At 38.3% G+C, this 21,589-nt stretch overlaps 2 protein-coding genes across 3 annotated transcripts in view; both read right to left on the bottom strand.

Moving 5' to 3' along the window:
* The window catches only part of LOC140162922 (CD320 antigen-like), a 134,525-nt gene extending 126,252 nt beyond the window's left edge, over positions 1 to 8,273 (bottom strand). Inside the window, exon 1 of the mRNA XM_072186235.1 lies at positions 8,113 to 8,273. The gene's annotated coding sequence lies outside the window, so the exon portion shown is untranslated. The remainder of the gene's footprint in view (positions 1 to 8,112) is intronic.
* Positions 1 to 21,589, bottom strand: part of LOC140162918 (uncharacterized) — a 286,934-nt gene that overhangs the window by 236,730 nt on the left and 28,615 nt on the right. The gene's annotated exons all lie outside the window — the stretch shown is intronic.

Here is a 21,589-nt window from a genome sequence, read left to right on the forward strand (position 1 = left end):
ATGACCTTTGACCCTACAAGTTTCATGTGACATGTAGGGGCACGGTCAATGATCATTGTGACCAAGTTAGGTCAAAATCGATGTAAGCATGTGAGTGCTAGAGCAAATGTAATGGTTGACAGAAGAAAGAAGAAAGAACTAGACTTAGCTGTGGTCTAAGACCACGAACACAGCCGTGTTGTGACCCCTTAATGACCTTTGATCCCAAAATATATGAAAACCCCATAGACATTGGTTAATGTCAATGCACGTGTGCACGTGCATCACTCTGCTATGTTATTTGTGCCAGAAGAGGCATTTAGAAGGAATTTCGTTTTAGACCGGAAGTGACCCCTTAATGACCTTTGATCGCAAATAAAAAAAATACCAGAGATACACTGGATAACCGCAATTCATAGGAACATACCGTTACTGTCCTATGTTTTTCTTAGCAAATAAAACATTTTGAAGGTTTTTTGTTTTATACCGGAAGTGACCCCTTAATGACCTTTGACCCCAAATCCGTGTACACCCCATAGACACTGGGTAATAACAATGCATGTGTGCAAGTGGCGTCACTGTCCTACAGAATCTATGGAAGAAGATGCATTTTAAAGGTATTTCGTTTTATACCGGAAGTGACCCTTTAATGAGATTTGACCCCAAATAAAAAAATACCACATATGAATTGGGTAACCACAAATCATGTGTGAACATACCGTTACTGTCCTATGTTTTTCTTAGCAAATAAAAAATTTTGAAGGTTTTTTCGTTTTATACCGGAAGTGACCCCTTAATGACCTTTGACCCCAAATCCGTGTACACCCCATAGACACTGGGTAATAACAATGCATGTGTGCAAGTGGCGTCACTGTCCTACAGAATCTATGGAAGAAGATGCATTTTAAAGGTATTTCGTTTTATACCGGAAGTGACCCTTTAATGAGATTTGACCCCAAATAAAAAAATACCACATATACATTGAGTGACTGCAGATCATGTGTCAACATACCGTTACTGTCCCATGTTTTACTTAGCTAATAAAAAATTTTGAAGGTTTTTCGTTTTATACCGGAAGTGACCCCTTAATGACCTTTGACTCCAAATCTGTGTACACCACATAGACACTGGGTAATAGCAATGCATGTGTGCAAGTGGGTTTGCTGTCCTACGTAAGTTGTGGGAGAAGATGCATTTGTAGTTGAAATCACGTTTTTGACCTCTGTGACCCCTGCGTGACCTTTGACCCCGAGAGTTTCATGTGACATGTGGGGGCATGGTCAATGATCATTGTGGCCAAGTTAGGTCAAAATCGATGTAAGCATGTGAGTGCTAGAGCAAATGTAATGGTTGACAGAAGAAGAAAGAAGAACTAGACTTAGCTGTGGTCTAAGACCACGAACACAGCCGTGTTGTGGCCGCTTAATGACCTTTGACCCCAAAATATATGAAAATGCCATAGACATTGCCTAATGCCAATGCATGTGTGCACGTGGCATTGCTTTGCCATGTTATTTGTGGCCGAGCGGCATTTTGAATGTTTTTCGCCTCAGACCGGAAGTGACCTCTTAATGCCCTTTGACCCCAAATAAAAAAAATACCACATATACATTGGGTAAACACAATGCATGTGTTAAAATACCGTCACACTCCTATGTTTTGTTTAGCTAATACAAATTTTTGAAGGTATTTCGTTTTATACCGGAAGTGACCCTTTAATGACCTTTGACCCCAAATCTGTGTACACCCGTAGACACTGGGTAATGACAATGCATGTGTGCAAGTGGCGTCACTGTCCTACATAATTTGTGGGAGAAGATGCATTTTAAAGGTATTTCGTTTTATACTGGAAGTGACCCCTTAATGACCTTTGACCCAAAATAAAAAATTACCACATATACATTGGGTAACCACAATTCATGTGTGCACATACCGTTACTGTCCTATGTTTTGTTTAGCTAATAAAATTTTTTGAAGGTATTTCGTTTTATACCGGAAGTGACCCTTTAATGACCTTTGACCCCAAATCTGTGTACACCACATAGACACTGGGTAATAACAATGCATGTGTACTAGTGGCGTCGCTGTCCTACCTAAGTTGTGGGAGAAGATGCATTTTAGTTGAAATCACGTTTTGACCCCTGTGTGACCTTTGACCCCACGAGTTTCATGTGACATGTAGGGGCACGGTCAATGATCATTATGACCAAGTTAGGTCAAAATCGATGTAAGCATGTGAGTGCTAGAGCAAATGTAAAGGTTGACAGAAAGAAAGAAGAACCTGTAAGAAAAAAGACACAGCCGTGACTAACGTCACGGCTGTGTAAAGAAAGAACCTGTAAGAAAAAAGACACAGCCGTGACTAACGTCACGGCTGTGTAAAGAAGAAAGAACTAGACTTAGCTGTGGTCTAAGACCACGAACACAGCCGTGTTGTGACCCCTTAATGACCTTTGACCCCAAAATATATGAAAACCCCATAGACATTGGCTAATGTCAATGTATGTGTGCACGTGGCATCACTTTGCCATGTTATTTGTAGCAGAAGGGCATTTTGAAGGTTTTTCGTCTCAGACCGGAAGTGACCCCTTAATGACATTTGACCCCAAATAAAAAATACCACATATGAATTGGGTAACCACAATTCATGTGTGAACATACCGTTACTGTCCTATGTTTTTCTTAGCAAATAAAAATTTTTGAAGGTTTTTCGTTTTATACCGGAAGTGACCCCTTAATGACCTTTGACCCCAAATCTGTGTACACCCCATAGACACTGGGTAATAACAATGCATGTGTGCAAGTGGGGTCACTGTTCTACATAATCTGTGGAAGAAGATGCATTTTAAAGGTATTTCGTTTTATACCGGAAGTGACCCCTTAATGAGATTTGACCCCAAATAAAAAAAATACCACATATACATTGGGTGACTGCAGATCACGTGTGAACATACCGTTACTGTCCCATGTTTTACTTAGCTTATAAATTTTTTTTTAAATATTTCGTTTTTTACCGGAAGTGACCCCTTAATGACCTTTGACCCCAAATCTGTGTACACCCCATAGACACTGGGTAATAACAATGCATGTGTGCAAGTGGCGTCTCTGTCCCACATAATTTGTGGAAGAAGATGCATTTTAAAGATATTTCTGTTTATACCGGAAGTGACCCCTTAATGAGCTTTGACCCCAAATAAAAAAACACCACATATACATTGGGTGACTGCAGATCATATGTGAACATACCGTTACTGTGCTATGGTTTACTTAGCTAATAAAAATTTTTGAAGGTTTTTCGTTTTATACCGGAAGTGACCCCTTAATGACCTTTGAACCCAAATCTGTATACACCACATAGACACTGGGTAATAACAATGCATGTGTGCACGTGGGGTCACTGTCCAAAGTAAGTTGTGGGAGAAGATGCATTTTTAGTTGAAATCACGTTTTTGACCCCTGTGACCCCTGCATGACCTTTGACCCCACAAGTTTCATGTGACATGTAGGGGCACGGTCAATGATCATTGTGACCAAGTTAGGTCAAAATCGATGTAAGCATGTGAGTGCTAGAGCAAATGTAATGGTTGACAGAAGAAAGAAAGAAGAAAGAAAGAAAGAAAGAAAGAAAGAACCTGTAAGAAAAAAGACACAGCCGTGACTAACGTCACGGCTGTGTAAAGAAAGAAAGAACCTGTAAGAAAAAAGACACAGCCGTGACTAACGTCACGGCTGTGTAAAAATAGCACAGAACCGGATTTAAGTGGTACCCAGTTAAAGAAATGGCGTGAGAAATGGGTTAAAAACATCTCCGATAAAGAATTGTCGGAGCCAAAACAGAAGTTGCTTGCTCGTGGACTGAACTTCGCCGTATCGGTAGACAAGATTCCGCATGAGGAGTACATCGTTGCTTGCGAAACAGCATGTGCAAAACTACCGTGGGAAGAGGCAAAATCGCTCAGAGCAGAGGTAGCAGGTACGTTAAAATCGGCAAAACCCCCAAAATCAAATATTTCAAAGGAAGAAAGAGTCGCACTTAATAGTTTGAAGAAATCAAAAGACATCCTGATAATGGGCGCTGACAAGGGAAAGTGCACAGTGGTACAGTCGCCAAACGAGTATGAGAGTAAGGTAAATGACATGCTTAGTGATCAGCACACGTACGAGAAACTAAGTAAAGATCCTACCCCTGCTTACAAAAGGAAACTTGTTGAGATCTTAAAGAGACTAAAATCTGAAAATAAGATTAATGAGAGTCAATATAGGTTGCTCTATCCAACAGCAGAGAACACCCCCAGAATGTATTGCACCACCGAGATACACAAGCCTGGCAATCCCATAAGACCCATAGTTGATTATACCGGCTCCATTGCTTATCAGACCTCCATCCAAGGCTCTCGCAGAAATTCTCGCTCCATTAGTCGGCAAGTCCGAACATCATGTGATTAATTCCAAGGCATTGGCAGAGGAGATGACGGCAGTTAGACGATGGTGATATCTTGAACTCCCATGATGTCGTATCCCTCTTCACAAACACCCCAATCGACAAATCACTTGACATTATCAAATCCAGACTTGAAAGTGAAAAATCTCTCAAAGATAGGAACAAAATGAGCGCTGACGACATCATCCAGCTTCTTCGATTTGTCCTCACCACGACATACTTCAGTTTTAGGGGACAGATCTACAGGCAGATTTTTGGGGCTGCAATGGGCAGCCCAGTCAGTGCGATCGTCGCCAATTTATTTATGGAGTGGCTAGAGAAGGAAGCGGTAGCTACAGCACCCCTTGACTGCAAACCGAAGATGTGGAGAAGATACGTCGATGATGTTCTAGAGATAATACAGAGAGACAGCACTCCAAAACTCACAGACCACTTGAATTCTGTTGACACGACTGGAAACATCAAATTTACCTTTGAGGAAGAAGATCAGGGCAAGATCCCGTTCCTGGACACGCTAATCGTGCGCAAAGAAGATGGCTCCGTAAAATTGCTGGTATACCGCAAAAAAAAACACACGGACCAGTATTTGAATTTTCAGTCACAGCACCCCTTGCACCAAAAACTTGGGGTCATCCGAACATTGATGGATAGAATGGAGAACATAGTTACAGAGGAAGAAGATAAGAAAGAGGAGGAGAATAAGATCAGGACAGCGTTAAGTGAATGTGGTTACCCCAAATGGTCGCTGGACAGAGTGAAGCAGCAAATGAATGACAAACAGCCGAAAGTTAAACAGAAAAGAAGGATGCCACACCATCTAAAGGCATGGTAGTCATACCCTACGTAGAAGGCTTGGCGGAGAAACTACAAAGAATCTTCAGGAAACATAATATTTCCACAGCCATGAGACCCACCAACACTCTGAAAAGTCTGCTGGTCCATCCAAAGGACAAAAAGGACATTGAGCAGACTAGTGATGTGGTATACAACATTCCGTGCAAAGGGTGCGACAAGTCTTATGTAGGGGAGACTGGGCGACAATTTGGTACAAGGTTAAAAGAACACAAAAAGGACTCTGAATCTGTTGCAGAAAGAAAGTTCACGAGAGCAAATAGAAAAGAATCCACCACAGAACAGCACAAATCAGCCATTACAGGACACATAGCGCAAGAAAATCATATCATAGAATGGGAGGGGGCGTCTATACTCGACAAGGACTCAAACGCCTTCAGCAGGAGAATTAGGGAAGCAATCTACATTCGCAAAAAAGGGGCCAAAGCTATCACCAACCGCGACGAAGGTCTCGTATCTCTCGATCACGTGTAGGCCCTACGATCCACTGCTCAAAACAAAAACATCTTCACTTCCGGGAAATGTCAACAAGCCGTTTCGCGGGAAAAGCAGTGGACCTATTCACTTGTGATCAAGCCATCAGCCCTGATGGCGAAAGCTAAAGTCGTGAGTAATCATTTAATGGATTTGTCAAGCTAAAAAGTTTGAATTACTCTCCTAAATAATTAATATATGGTCCAAAATGGGCGGATTTTTTTGGAATCTTTACAAAACTACATTTCTTTCTTATAGTATCCACGTGTGGTATCCCTGCAGAGCAACATCAGGTACTTAACACACACGTGTCATACTTTCAAGGAATTATCTATAGAAACATTGGATATGGTTTCAATTCTGGAGTGAAAATTAATCAACCGTAGTCGGCAACACACATCACATCAAAGGCTACTTTCAAGTAGATGTGTAACTGCTTGAGAATAAAGGACTATGAATAGGTGCGACAGGATAACCTACGGGATTATCTCAAGGATATAATTCCGTTCTTCCTCCTTCTTTTTCAACTTTCCTGCTAGTACTAAGGCCTACTTATTCTTGATTGGCAGTGACTACAACAGTGCATTTATTCCGGGGCATTTATTATTGGTTAGATCAGGAAAGTTGAAAAAGAAGGAGGAAGAACGGAATTATATCCTTGAGATAATCCCGTAGGTTATCCTGTCGCACCTGAGAGCCAATGTTCAAAAATGTTCAAAAATGTTTGAAAGTTGGTGTGTTTAGTATAGCATAATCACTATTGGCATTGTTATTTTTTCAATATTGGACTTAGTCACTCCTACCAAAGAAAGAGTGTTCACATAGTGGACTTGAATCATTTGGCAATCAGTTCTGGCTTTAAGCCCTCAAACTCGTCCATGGGACCAACATATTATTGTTTGCCACCCAGACCCTATCGAGAGCCTCATCCCCCGATTTACTACACTGTTGACGAGATTATGGTATAATAAACTCAACCCATAAAACTATCGAAACGATTATATATAAATGGTCAGATATATCGGGAACTGAAATATATATCAAAAACGTATTTAATGTATTTAAAGCACAGCTTTCTCCTGCGCATTTTGATATGTCTTTTGTTGCTCTGCGATATCATTTGGTCGAGTTATGGGCGCTTGAGTGGCTTCAAGTCGGATTTAATTTGAAAGTTGCACTTAGCTCCTATTCAAGCCAAATGAGTTCGTCGTGAAAATGAATAAAACTAAAGAAACTAATCTACCCCAAGACTAGTGTCACTCCCAGCCCACACATCATGGTCAGTATTCATGGTAGTGAACGGATTTTTATCGTTGAAAAAACAAAATTTATGTTGAATATTTCAGTTATTTCATTGAGAGCAGTTTATTCAGTTTCCATCCATTAATAATCATAGAGTATTATATATATGTTTACAAAATAAGCGTTTATCATCAGCAGATTCAATTTATGTTATCAGCTAAATGGTATGGTGCCAACATCGGCAAATTGCTAATAATATTTACATTGTTATAGTTAAACAGATACTTTGCCCAAGGCCCAGTCTACATGTGGCTCAGTCGCAAATATACACGACAGAAACCGACTGCATATGCAAAACAAACAAATTCCTATTGCCAACTTCGTAAAATGAATACTCGTAGTCCAATGTCGTACATCATAGCACCCAGTTTGGGTTTGTGGTTTCGAAATATTGCAGTTAAACATATAGTTCTTTCAAATATGAAACGCTAAAACCCAAATCTAGGACAAACTATCATATTATATTTACAAAGATATTGCAAACTTTCCATAGTAGAGATTTGAACCAAGACAAAGTTAACCCGCCCATGGCGGAAAACACTTGACAAAATGAAAAAACAACAACAAACAAGCAAACAAACACACTGACCCCCCCCCCCCCCCACACACACACACACACCCACACACCCACACAAACACTTTAATGTGGTACTACAACCATTGATAGATTTGTGACTATTTTTGCATTTTTCTCGAAAACTAATACCATACTGGTAACAAAAGTTATGTATCATATTATTGGGGCAAGGAATCCAGTTTCAGTTACTACACATGAATTTCAGTGACTCAATTCAAGCGGTACGTTATTTATGATTAAAAAAAAATAGGTACCGCTAGAATGTACCTCATTTCTTAACATATAAATTACAATGAACCACGTGTCTTGAATCACTGGAATTTCAGTGAAGTAATTGGATCCCTTGCCCCTATAATAATACATAACCTTTGTTACCAGTCTGTTAGTTTTTGAGAAACATGCAAAATTAGTCACAACATGTATCAGGGGGTGTAGTACCACATTAATCCATAAAGTTAAAAAGGTTAAGAGTACAAAATAAACTTACCGCAATATGCTTAATCTTTCACCGAAGAACAGTTGATTGCAACAGCAGTTGTTGTTAGTTGATTGTGAGCACGTGACGATGTTGAGATCGAGACGATTGTGAGACCTATCCTGAAAAATCCTTCCTTTTAGACGTTTTGCAATCCGAGCTAACCATGCACTGTTAGCATGGTTAGTCGCTGCAATGATAGTCTTTGTTAAAGACTACTCACGATTTAGAGGGACACGACTCACACGAGCCACGAGTCACAAACCGCGATGGATGCCCCACGAATAGCGAGCGGAGCGAGCAGTGTGTGGTTCCCAGTAGTTTATCTCCCTATGGATAGTATGGGTACACGGTCTGTAACACAGACTACTGCAATCAAGGAGATCCACATCATGCCTATAATGATAATTAGTACTAAGGCCTACTTATTCTTGATTGGCAGTGACTACAACAGTGCATTTATTCCGGGGCATTTATTATTGGTTAGATCAGGAAAGTTGAAAAAGAAGGAGGAAGAACGGAATTATAATTTTGAACATTGGCTCTAAGGTGCGACAGGATAACCTACGGGATTATCTCGTGGAAGATCTCAAAAATGCCTTTCAGGCAGTGGAAAAGAGAGTGGATGAAAATGAAGGTAGGCTCCTTTTTCTTTATTAAACTTTCCACTATTTTATTCATTTTGTCAAATGTTATGAGAATTGACATTTCATTTAAAAAATAATACGACTGATATCTTATGCGTATCAAAAGGTAGGTGTAAGCCTTGAATAGACCTTTGTGATATATGTGGTGTGATCAAGCAAAATCAGTCTGAAGTCGGGAATATTCAATTTTCATTTTTCTACTTGGATGATGAAGCATTTGCAAAGCTACACTTTGCAGAAAGCCCGTTCCGAAGATATGAGCAGTTGAAGGGTTTCCAAAACAATAGGAAACACACTGCAAAAACTCCGGTGTAATTTTAACACCGAGAAAAAGTTCTAAAAGCACCACACCCACGGGTGTTGATTTACAGTATCTTCGGCACTGCGGTGTTTTAATTTGACTTTGCTGGTGTTCATTTTGAAAGTTTACACTAGTGGGTGTTAACTGCTAATTTGACACTGGTTTAGTTTTAATTAAACACTTTCCCAGATTCACTTTCAAATTTTAAACTCTGCAGGTATTCATTTTACACTTTCCCAGTGTTTTAGAGAACCACACCAATGGGTGTTAACTTACACTAGAGATTGGGTCAACAAAAATTGGTGTAACCATGATGTTTAACATTGCAATATTGTATAATAGCATGTATTTTCATATTATAAATAACGTTGAATTGTAAGCAGTCCAGCAAAGTGCATTATTAGATTTTTAACAAAACAGGGGTTTTTTTTCAGTGACACCCGGTAGTGTAAGTAATAACATGGTTAATTGCGTGATTAACACCAGAAGCCGTATCACTAAGTGTTGCAAATTTAACATCCGAGTTTTCGCGGTGCAGACGATATTATTTTCTTTGTTTAGCTATATTTCAAAATCAATTTTTCCGACTTCCGACTGCTGTACCTTAAAGGCATAATATGTGATTTGCTTCACAGCAATACCCTCAATTGTTTTCGAATTTCTACTTTTTGCACCATTGTAATGGGCATTGATGTACATAAATGCCCTGTGAATGACTGATCCTGGAGTGCTTAAAATTAGAGTAAAAGTTACCATTTATAATAAAACGGGGTATATATGTAAATAATACGATTGGCGAGATTATACACGCATTGTAGGCGCTGTACGTCGACTTGACACATAAAATATGTGTATATCGCTATTGTTCTGATACGTCTTGTTTGAATCTCATCAGGTGCGTGAAGCTCCCGATCATGATAATAATAATCGGCGAGCTAAATCAGCTAAATGCACGCATACCAGAACGAATTTCAAATTTCATGATATCTTTGCTAAACGAATTAATCTGCAAAAAATATTTTGTACACAAACATTATGTAGCCAAAAGTTTCAAGTGATATAAAAATCTCAACTTTTTTTTGGGAAAAGTGGGGGGATGAGGCTGTGGATCACGAAATGCCCTTTTAACACGCGATATTCAAAATAAGGCCTATTCAGTGATAGCTGCAGCGAAAGTGTAAAAAATGAAAATTACGTAAGAGTGATGAAGGATAAGTCATTCAAATTGACATTAGGTATTTTTTGCTATATGCAAAACAACGAGAAAAAGGGCAAGAAAAAAAGGGCAAGACAAGACAAGAAACTGGAGGTCAATTTCTTTGTAGCGCTGTTTTATGGCACCGCACTAGACATTCTCATCAAACATATTTTTCTGGCAAGCTTAATAAATTTTTACAAAAATAAGGAAAAACAAAAAAAGTGACTTTTAAAGAACTTCGTATTGAGGCCAAATGTTTAATTAGATGGCCTAATGGATGCTTGGGAATCAAGAGGGTTACAAAACCTGTACGGTCATATATGCAGGTGTTTGCGATATCACCTACATACGCGAGTAATTTAGCGCGTATGAACTGCGATTTTGAATCATAAATTATGCCAATTCTGGTCAAATTGTGTGCAAAGTAGTTCCGTGACCCCTAAGGCCTTAAAAAATTGTTTGATTGGCGTAACATATAAATTAGGGTAGGTAGGTAGAGGTTTTATTTTGTCTTTGTTTGTTTTTTTAATTTTTTTTAAAATAATTATTTAAGGACATTATAAAAAGTTAACAAAGTTACCAATGCAACTTTTAAAGCTGTAAATTGCATTTGATAAAAGCCATGTATCTTTTTTCTTCTTCTTCTTTTTAAATTTTCGGTTATTATTTATTTATTTATTTATTTATTTATTTATTTATTTATTTATTTATTTATTTATTTATTTATTTATTTATTTATTTATTTATTTGCAAAAAAAGGTCCAGGGTCAGGCGAAATTTTAGGGTAGGCTGGGTTACGCCAATCAAACATTTTTTTAGGCCTATAATGTTTAGCTTTAATGGAATATTCCATCAGTGCGCATCATATATATGCAAAAAGCAGCAAAGATGTTGAAGTAGATTTTTTGTTAGAATCGAAAATATGTCTGAAATTTCCATTTTTCCATAGACGCACTAATTTGCCCAAAAATGGGCTTTTTAAAATGTTCATTTCTCACAATTTAGTTCCGTGACCCCTCTATTTTTATTTCAGATATTCAAAGTATAGGCCTATCGATTAAATTCAATTGGTACGAAATTTAAGAAAAATAAATATTGTTAGATTTACGGACTATTATTATCCTTTAAGATTTCACATCTTCTGCTTCTTCTTCTACTTCTATGCTGTTTCTCATCAAAAGCCTGTTCAGCAACTGGATGAGGGACTGCTGTGCGGTGCTTCTAGCAGTGGACGAATGTGCTCTGTGCTCTGTGCATGTGCTCTTCAGCCTCTTCTATTATAGTTCATTTGGTGCAAGTAAAAAATATCTGCCATGGATTTAGTTGGCTTCGATGGCTTCCTTGAACTGCTCCACAGTGGGCAGTTCAATGGTGATTTGCGGAAGCGCCACCCATTCCCGTAGTGTCCTCGGGGAAAAAATGTGCTTGTATGTGTCTAATGATGAGCCGAGCTGTGTAAAGCGATGATGCTGTCTGCTACGGATAGTTCTGGTTCTTGGTGTTAAATATTTTGGATTGGGTATTATATGGCTATGAGTCTATTTGTGACTTTGTAGAACATGGTGAGGCGAGCGTTTCTCCTTCTTTCTTCAAGTGTTGGTATGCCCCCGGGTATGCCAAGTTTTGTTTGCATAGCAGTAACGCTAGCCTCCCTTTGGTAGTTGCCGGATATGAATCGGATAGCCCTTCTTTGGACGGCCTATTTGGTTTTGTTTATGGGGATCCCACACGACATAGGCGTATTCCAGTTATGAGCGCACAAGTAAGGTGTAGGTTGCTTTTTTCTATTTCTGTTTAGTCCTTTCCCAGGTGCCTCCTAAGAAAGCCGAGGGTTCTGCCTCCCTTGGATGCTACTTACTCAATATGTGTTTTCCAGCTGAGCCGCTCATGGAGTTCAACACCAAGGTATGCTTGAGTAGATGCAGTGCACAGCTCGTCTTCTTTAATAACACCCATCAACATAAGTAAAAAATGTCCTTGTTATTTATATTATTCATTTGTATCTTGTTTTATTTTCTTCTTTAAGGTTATAACCAGTCCGGCCCTGCCCAGCATATGAACCTGAGTGCAGATCGATTCCGGAACCTCCTCCAGAAACAGATTTCTCAGGGGTGTATATGCTTTGAACAGTTGTGTACATGCGTAAATGCCATGAACAATGAAGAATGAACATAATCATTCATTGATCCACACATATATTCCGTTAATTGGAGGATTATTTAAAGTAAAAACTACGTATTATTGACCCTTTTAGTATATCCCGAATGCCTAAGTTAAAAAAACAAACAAAAAAACACAAAAAAACGAAATCACGTGCGCACATCGTTATTTCGCATACGCGACAGCTTCGAACACAAACAATCAACGGGGAAAAACACACTTGATAGGTGACGTGCCATATCAAAACGGGACACTTTTGTGCAGGTTATCGATTTTGAGTGTTTTACAAATCTTAATAATAGAGATATCCCTCTACGGAGACGCCCGCCATATAGGCATGAGTTTGTGAAAAGCTTCTAATTCCACTCTTACTAGATTTACTCCGCAATTGTTTTGCTAAAATTATGCCCTTGCTCAGGAATAAAACCACAATATGCTTGGATTTTATTTTATTATTGTTTTCTGATATGCACGGGATAAAATGGTGTGCGTATATTCTTTGTTTAAAATAAAAATTAATGGATTTATAAAACACCAAATAAATCGAGACCTTTGACCTTTGTATGGCTTAACCAGTTTACCGCCTCTTAGAACCCGATAGACGGTGACCAACACTATGGACTACAATAGCCTAATCTCAATGGCATAGTCCAATAACCTCAAATAAACAATCATAGTGCAAAATTTGACCTAACTTGCAGAGTATGAGTTTTTGTACCCAAAGTTTCAAAGTCATTCAATGAATGTAATGTATGTTGTATAGTTGTCCTTGTTTAATACGTTGTAGCATGGTAGGCATCTTATCAAGATCAAGATAGTGATAGTGACATAACAATTAACATGCTTATCTTACCAAGGTCTTATCTATCTGCATGTAATTGAAAACATGTGTATTTGTTTTAAGGATGAAAGAACTGGCTCCTTTTGCATGGAAATTAGCACAAATTACTATACAAGCTGTATCAAAAAGTTTGGTACCCAGCAGTTTTGATATTTTGTCAACACTTAAATAACATTATGTTAAAATATTTGAACCTAGCAAACACAGAAATATTCTTACAATGTTTTTTACAAAACGTTTTAATAACATTTCAATGTCGGGTTATATAAAGTTCGTGAAAACATTATCAAACGTTATTTAAAATATTTTGGGCAAACATTTTTTGCAAAAAAAATTTTCAACCCCAAAATAACATTCTGTTTAGAATGATTTGTACCAAGTTTTCACAAATGTTTTTGGAATGTTATTTTGGGGTTGAGACAGAAATTTAGAGTTTTAAATTAGAGAGTTGACAGGAAGTTGTAAGAGTTATATTGTTATGGACATGATTGGTGTAAGCGCGAAAATGTTGAATGTCAGGTCAAAGTCATTCGAGGTGAATTAAGTAATGTCGATCACAATTCTGCGCCAAAATTGTTACAGGTCATCTGAGGTGGACTAAGTAGGCCTATATATTTGGATTGTCAGAACACCTTCCCCAATCAAACACATTTCTCTTGCATTTGATCATCTTCTACTCTTCCCTAGAAAAATCATTATCATACCAAATCTATACACACCATGGAATTCACCATCACATCCAAGCTCACATTGGGCGCCCCATTCCTTTTTTAAAGGAATTTTTATCCCCAATGAAATCGGACATTCATAAGCGAAGATATTGAGTTCGCAAGTTATGGTATTATATGATTGGAACCAGAGAAACCGGCCATTAAAAAAATGGACAATGTTGAGAGTAGGATTGACCTTGATAAATGTCTGAAAAAAAAGATGCCAGTTATATTCATTAACATCACAGATTTGCAACAAACCTAAATTGTAAAAAAAATCACCACTGGGTAGATTTTTGCTATTTCTCCATTTACCATCATGCCCAAAAGTGTCTTCTTTCGATATACTACGTCACATTATGTTGCAACGCTTCATTTTCCCTGATTGTCAAAGCGAAATTCTAAATAACTTTATTTCGCTTAAGACTTATAAATCTAGAAAGAATCATTGTAAAAACTACTTGTCTATACTGTATAGTACAATGGGTTATTCCAGAAAATAAGTTCATACCCTCTATAGGGGAGTAAATTTTCAATAAAAAACTATATCTGGATTTCCAAGTTCGCTTTTTGAAAATGACTGGAATTCCAGTTGCCAAAGTTACTGTAAAAGGCTTGGAAATGTCCAAAATGTGCTCTCAAATTGAGGATATCCGATTTTGAATTATTGCTGGATTTTTTCGCTTTTGGACACTTTAAAAGTCTGGATTTCCAACATTCACTACTGGACAAAAAGTCCGGAAATCCAAACTCCTCTATAGGGGAGTGTGCATCTATTCTCTGGAATAGCCAAATATGGGCTTTATGATCAATGTAAAATGTTGGGAAAATGTGCTTGTTTATTTAGGGAGCAGTCACAAAAAACACTGACCGTATAATTTCACGCACAATTAATATAATAGCTATAGAATAATCAGCTATATAACACTACATCTGGTAGCGTGCGATCTAAGTTAATGGCCATGTTCAGCTCTATTTTACCGATGCAATAATTGACGTACAGCATCGTATGGTTATGTATTGGGCTATTCCTGGGGAAATCCATACACTCCCTATTATAAAAAATTCCTTTAAAAAAGGAATGGGCGCCCAATGTGAGCTTGGACGTGATATGGTGAATTCCATGGCATGGTGTTTAGATTTGGTATTGTAATGATTTTTTCTAGGGAAGAGTAGAAGATGATCAAATGCAAGAGAAATGTGTTTGATTGGGGAAGGTGTATCACAGGACCGTTTTGGATAAAATAAATTGAATTGGAATGAAGCTGTCGTGTCAATTTGCGATTATGTGATGTGGGGGAGTTCTGCATATTGTAGTGATGATATTGCTTTGGATATTGAATATTGTTGAATTTCGTTATGCGTGGGGTATATGATGGATAGTATAGAAGACACAAATAAGTAAGCTCCCCTGGCAAAATATTGGGGGGTTATTCCCCACCCGGGATCTACGCCTATGTTGACCAAAAGCAAAGTTTTTATGAATGTATAACGTCTGTGATACATATACACCATCTACTTGCTAATACACTGAAAATCTAATAGAGATGAAGGATAAAAACAATTACAGAACATTCATTCTTCATAAAAGTAGCTATGGGTATACAATGTTTACAAGATAAGAACGTTAATGTTTTGTACATGAACGTAACGTCTTTGATACATAGTTGTTAACACACTGAACATCTGACTGACTGGATTTACAATTTGATGATATCCGAAAGAATACTTAGCATTGAAGAATTTTAAAAAAATTACAGAACTTTCATTTGTTAACATACATGTAGCAATGATTAACAGTGTTGAAAATACAAACACAACGTTTTGCTCATAAACGTAATCGACACATCCTCGACACATGTAGGATCCGCATAATTTGTTGATTAATGTCATAAACAGTCACAAAAGATTTATGGTCTGATCATTTTATTATTTTAAGGGGACCCGATATTGCATGTGGAAGAACCAGGCTTCAATAACTATCAAAACTGCTGGGTACCAAACTTTTTGATACAGCTTGTATAGTAATTTGTTCTAATTTCCACATGCAAAAGGAGCCAGTTGTTTCATCCTTAAAACAAATACCCCATACTTTTCAATTACACCATGCAGATAGATAAGACCTTGGTAAGATAAGCATGTTAATTGTTATGTCACTACCACTATCTTGATCTTGATAAGATGCCTACCATGCTGCAGCGTATTAAACAAGGACAACTATACAACATACATTTGTACATTCATTGAATGACTTTGAAACTTTGGGTACAAAAACTCATACTCTGCAAGTTAGGTCAAATTTTGCACTATGATTGTTTATTTGAGGTTATTGGACTATGCCATTGAGATTAGGCTATTGTGGTCCATAGTGTTGGTCACCGTCTGTCGGGTTCTAAGCGGCGGTAAACTGGTTTAAGCCATACAAAGGTCACGGTTTATTTGGTGTTTTTATAAGTCCATTAATTTTGTATTTTAAACAAAGAATATAGGCACAAGATTTTATCCCGTGCATATCAGAAAACAATAATAAAATAAAATCCAATCAAATTGTGGTTTTATTTCTAAACTGGGCATACTTTTAGCAAAACAATTGCGAAGTAAATCTAGCAAAAGTGAAATTAGAAGCTTTCACAAAGTCATGCCAATAAGGTGCCCCCGCCGTTGCGGGCGCCCCAAAAAGACACGGGCGTAATTTCCCACAGTGAAAGTGTAGATTTCAAATTGCGTTACTCGGACCCATTTAGGTAACTGCATTTGAAACTCGCACTCTCTGTGTGGGAGATAAAGGTCATGTCTTCCATAGGGCGTATGGATTTAAAACTGGAATAGCCCATTTGCAGGAATGAAAGGTAGTTGCCAAAAACCCATTTTTAGCGTTACTCTAGCCATTTTCAGTGTTACTCTGGGTATTTTCAGTGTGGCTGTTGTTGTTCATAACAATAGCATGGTCCAAAACATTTTAGTGTGATTAATAAATGGCCACTCATTTTCAGAAGTTTTGGTGTTGATTAGACATAATAAGCGTGGTTAGACATAACAAAAGAACTCTTTTCAGTGTTATTTCAGTGGTATTATCTAAATTTAATATAATTTCAGCGTTACTCTGCAGTTTCATTGTGATTTTTAGTCTCAATATCTCATTGTGAATGTATACGTAACGTAGTCTTTACCACAAGAGTGTGATATACTCTATCTATCCAACCGGTACATGATATCTAAGGGACGCACCATTAGATATCAAGGGGGGGCTTGGTAGTTGAGGTCGTGACAATTTTTTTTTGCACCTCGGTGAAGCAAAAAATTTTTTTTTAGCCCCTGGATGAAGCAAAAAAATTTTTTTCAACACCTCGGAGAGACAAATTTTTTTTTTGCAATCGTAAAGTCCTATAATTTTCAACAATTTGTTTGTCGAGTTGTAAAATTTTGTCCATATTTTTAATCATTTCTACGTTTTGTAGCACCTAAATTTCGAGTGCCACAAAAAACATCATTATTTTTATGTGTACAAATTTTTTTGAAGTATAATGAACCTCTTTTGGCACGAACAATTTTGCCATACGGAATAGTATTGAAGCTAAACTGGGGAAATACGGTACATTAATGTAGAATAAATGCGCGCGAAGCGCGCAAAATTTGGGGTTTTTTAGGTTATTTCGTCAGAAACCCACACAGGCGTCAACATTGGGGATGATTGTATGGACTTCTCCCTAGCAAATATTGGGGGAATTTGGTGAAAATCTGTGAAGTAATCAAGTGTTTTCACTCACAGACCCGGCTCACATAATAACTTTTCACAAAGAAATGCACACAAAATACATACCAGTTCGAAGCTAAAATAAATAATCTTAATGAAATAAGGAGCAAATTGGCGCGAAGCGCGAAAAATTTTGCAATATATAAGCTATATGAGGTTAATTTTTCTTCAGTAACTGTGACAAATTTGTTTTCACCCTTTACATCAAATCTTTTTTTCTGGTCCGAGGTGGAGCAGATTTTTTTTTTGCTCAGATGGCGCGACAATTTTTTTTTCTTCAAAAACTACCCGCCCCCCCCTTGGTATCTAATGGTGCGTCCCTAATTCACATTTTTTAATCAAGGTTAAATTTTCCATCTGCACTGGAAGATGATACGGCTAGTATAATTTCTAGGCTAACACGCAGTGAGTGAATGATAGACCATGAGGGTGAGGATTCATAAGGGCAATGTCGGGTCTAATGGATACAACAATGCTGGACTTACGGGTACAGCTTATAGGAATAAAGACAGAACGAACATACATTATTCTTGTTTATGCCAAAATATTGTAGTCTTTCACAACTTCAGCTGTGTAACTTACAAAAATAATTCCGCTAAAAGTGGTTCTTTTAATTTTTAGAAAATAATTTAAAAGTCGCTCTGGATTTTTTGTACTGATCATACTTCAGATGATCATCTGATCACACCATAGACTGGGTTGACATGTGATGTCATTGCCACCTGGATTTATCTGTATTATGCCTATTGTTCCTTGCCCGGAAAATGCGCGTGCATCATGTTGTGTTCAGGGCCCGTGCTTTTAAACTCCCGCCACATCACAATAAGGCCATTGAGCAGTGCAGTGGTCGTATGCAGTTCGCTAAAGCATATAAAAGGTCAGCCCCTTTGCGCCTCATTAATATGTGTTACATTAGGTCAGGGCGCTATTTTGCTCATTTTGGCAAAGAACAATATTAATTCAGGACCAAATTCATACAATAAAATAAACGCAGAAAATATGATTGAACAAACGAGCATTATTTATAAAGAATCACCAATTATCTGCGCGATTGTCATATACTTAATATGTGACCATCCACCACGAAGTGGTAGTAAAGTCGGCTCTAGGTCATTTTCTGTTTATTGCAGATTATGAAAGAATGCACTTTCAGCTTTAAAATGACACCTCCACCAGCTTCATCGGACATCTGGAAGTGAAGTTATGGTTCATCAAAGGTCAAATTCCTACTATATTTTATATAGAAATCCACATACTGTTTTTGATTGTATCTCAAAATGGAAAATGCCGCGGACTTTACGACCAGTTTGTGGTGGATGGGCACATATACGCTAATGGGTCCCCTGTAGGACTACATGCAACAAAGTATTAACACCCACACAACCACCCACCCCACCCTACAGGGGACCCATTTTCAGCGACCATCTAAAGTTGGTCGCTGTATAGCTGCGACATCGTCATGTTTTGTCTCGCAATTTATCTCCGTTTTGTTGCGGTTTTGAGTGTGGTAGCGAACTTTGTGTTGAATCAGTGTATTTTGGAAGGAACAGTGCCTTCAACAGACGATGAATTGTGGAGTTTTGGAAGTGTGGAGGATGACAGAGGAGGGAAATTCAAATCTGGAGTTTGTAATGTGAGTGATGAGTACAGTAACGCCATATTTCAACACACAATAGACTGTGATGACCTCGGTATTGTTAAAGATCGATGCCCACGTCCTATGACTATTAATACGTGTAGTGGTCATCACAACAAATCACCCGTATCAACTGACCGTATCAAGTATACGCGTAATCAACTGCTTGAACTAAATGGCAAATACAAAATTCCTCATGAAATCAGTGAAATTATCAAAACTATTCCGAAGCGACCCCGTGGACGTAGAGGAGGTACACACATTAAAAGGAAGATTAAGGTCTGCAATTTGCACAGAAATAACAGTAACTTTGATAACAATCAATACGAGAACCGTGGTGTAATCAGATCTAACTAACGGTACATCCCTAAATCCCCTGTGATACAAAGACAAGCTCCATATGATCTTCCATCTGTTTATCTTTGCAACCCAAGATCACTAAATAAGAAGATGGATGAATTCCGATCATGTGTTTTAAGTCAGAGTCTTGATGCATGTGCAGTCTCAGAGTCCTGGTTCGTATCCGAAAGATCACAAGACTATTTTGACATTGATGGATATACACTTTTTTCTAAACCCCGGGCTTCTCGCGGTGGGGGTGGAGTAGCTTTTTACATCCGTGAAAATTTTCACGCTACTGAATTACAAGTTAATGTTCCATCTGATCTTGAGATACTCTGGATAAAGGCTCGCCCTGAAAGACTACCGAGATCTGTATCTGTGTTAATATTTGCAGCTGTTTATTTCCCTGATCCCAAACAAGAAAAATGTATGATTGACCATATACAAGATACATTGGACATTGTGCATGCTAAACACCCTGATGCTGGAATATACATTCTTGGTGACATGAATCATCTTAATATTTCTAGCCTGGGCAGAAATAACAAACTCTCCCAACTAGTTGACTTTCCAACAAGAGGCGACGCCACGTTAGACAAGATCTTAACGAATATGTCATCTTATTATCATCATCCAACCCCATCAACACCGATAGGTGTTAGCGATCACTCTACTGTGATTTGGTTGCCAAACTCTGAAATTGCTAAGAAACCAAACAATTTCACGAAGCGTTCAATAAGACCGATCAAGGACTCCGGTATACGCGATTTTGGCTCCTGGATTTATGATTGTAGTTGGGCAGAAGTAGAACAGGCTGAAGGAGCCGTCGCCAAGACTGACGCGTTTTATGATATTCTGAAGACAGAAATTGACAGGCATTTTCCCGTTCGTGAGATCAAAATACACGTCTCGGATAAGCCATGGATTTCTTCCAAAACTAAAGAGTTAATATGCAGAAGACAAGAAGTATTCTCTCCAGACCGTCCACCGCTGTGGAGATTTTACAGAAATAAAGTCCAGCGTTCTATTGTTGCAGACAAAAAAGAGTACTATCATAATACTAGGGTGAAAAGATTAAAAAGTTCCAATCCGGCTAGCTGGTACAGAGAAATCCGGGTAATGACCACTAACAACAAGTCGCACACATCTATACAACCTCCTTCTGGAGTTGATCCTTCAAATGCTGGTGATGTTGCCCAGTCAATTAATGAGCATTTTGTTTCTATAGGGAGCGACATAAGCCCTTTAGTCTTGCAGGAATTACCCGCATTTCTCCCAGCTCCAGCCTGTGTTCCCGAAATATATCCTTGGGATGTGCATCAAAAGCTCTTGAAGATCAAAAAGAACAAGGCCGGTGGACCTGATGGAATTTCCGCGAAAATAATACGCGAGTTTGCATATGAAATAAGTAAACCATTAACTGACATATTAAATACATCTTTTAGAGAAGGGGTAGTTCCCCCACAGTGGAAGCAGGCCATAGTGGTTCCCATTCCTAAGTCCAGTCCGCCAACTTGGAACCAGCTACGGCCTGTTTCCCTTACGGATCACTTTGCTAAGGTTGCTGAGTCTTTTATTATTGAATGGCTTATGCAGGACATTGAAGATCAAATCGATCCTAACCAGTTTGGTAATCGCAAAGGGCATTCCACGTCTCACTACCTTGTCAAGTTGATTAATAACATCCTGATGCATGCTGAAAAATCCAAGAGCATGTCTAGGATTGTAATAACAGACTTCAGCAAGGCATTCGATCGTGTAGATCACAATGTGGCCATTCCAAAGTTGATCCAAATGGGAGCTAGACCTATTATCCCGTGGATCTGTAGTTTCCTATCCCAACGATCTCAGTGTGTCAAATATCAGAATGCTCTTTCCTCTTGGCTTAAGCTTTCTGGAG

Source organism: Amphiura filiformis, chromosome 10 (assembly GCF_039555335.1).
Source record: "Amphiura filiformis chromosome 10, Afil_fr2py, whole genome shotgun sequence".
Taxonomy (NCBI): Eukaryota; Metazoa; Echinodermata; class Ophiuroidea; order Amphilepidida; family Amphiuridae; genus Amphiura; species Amphiura filiformis.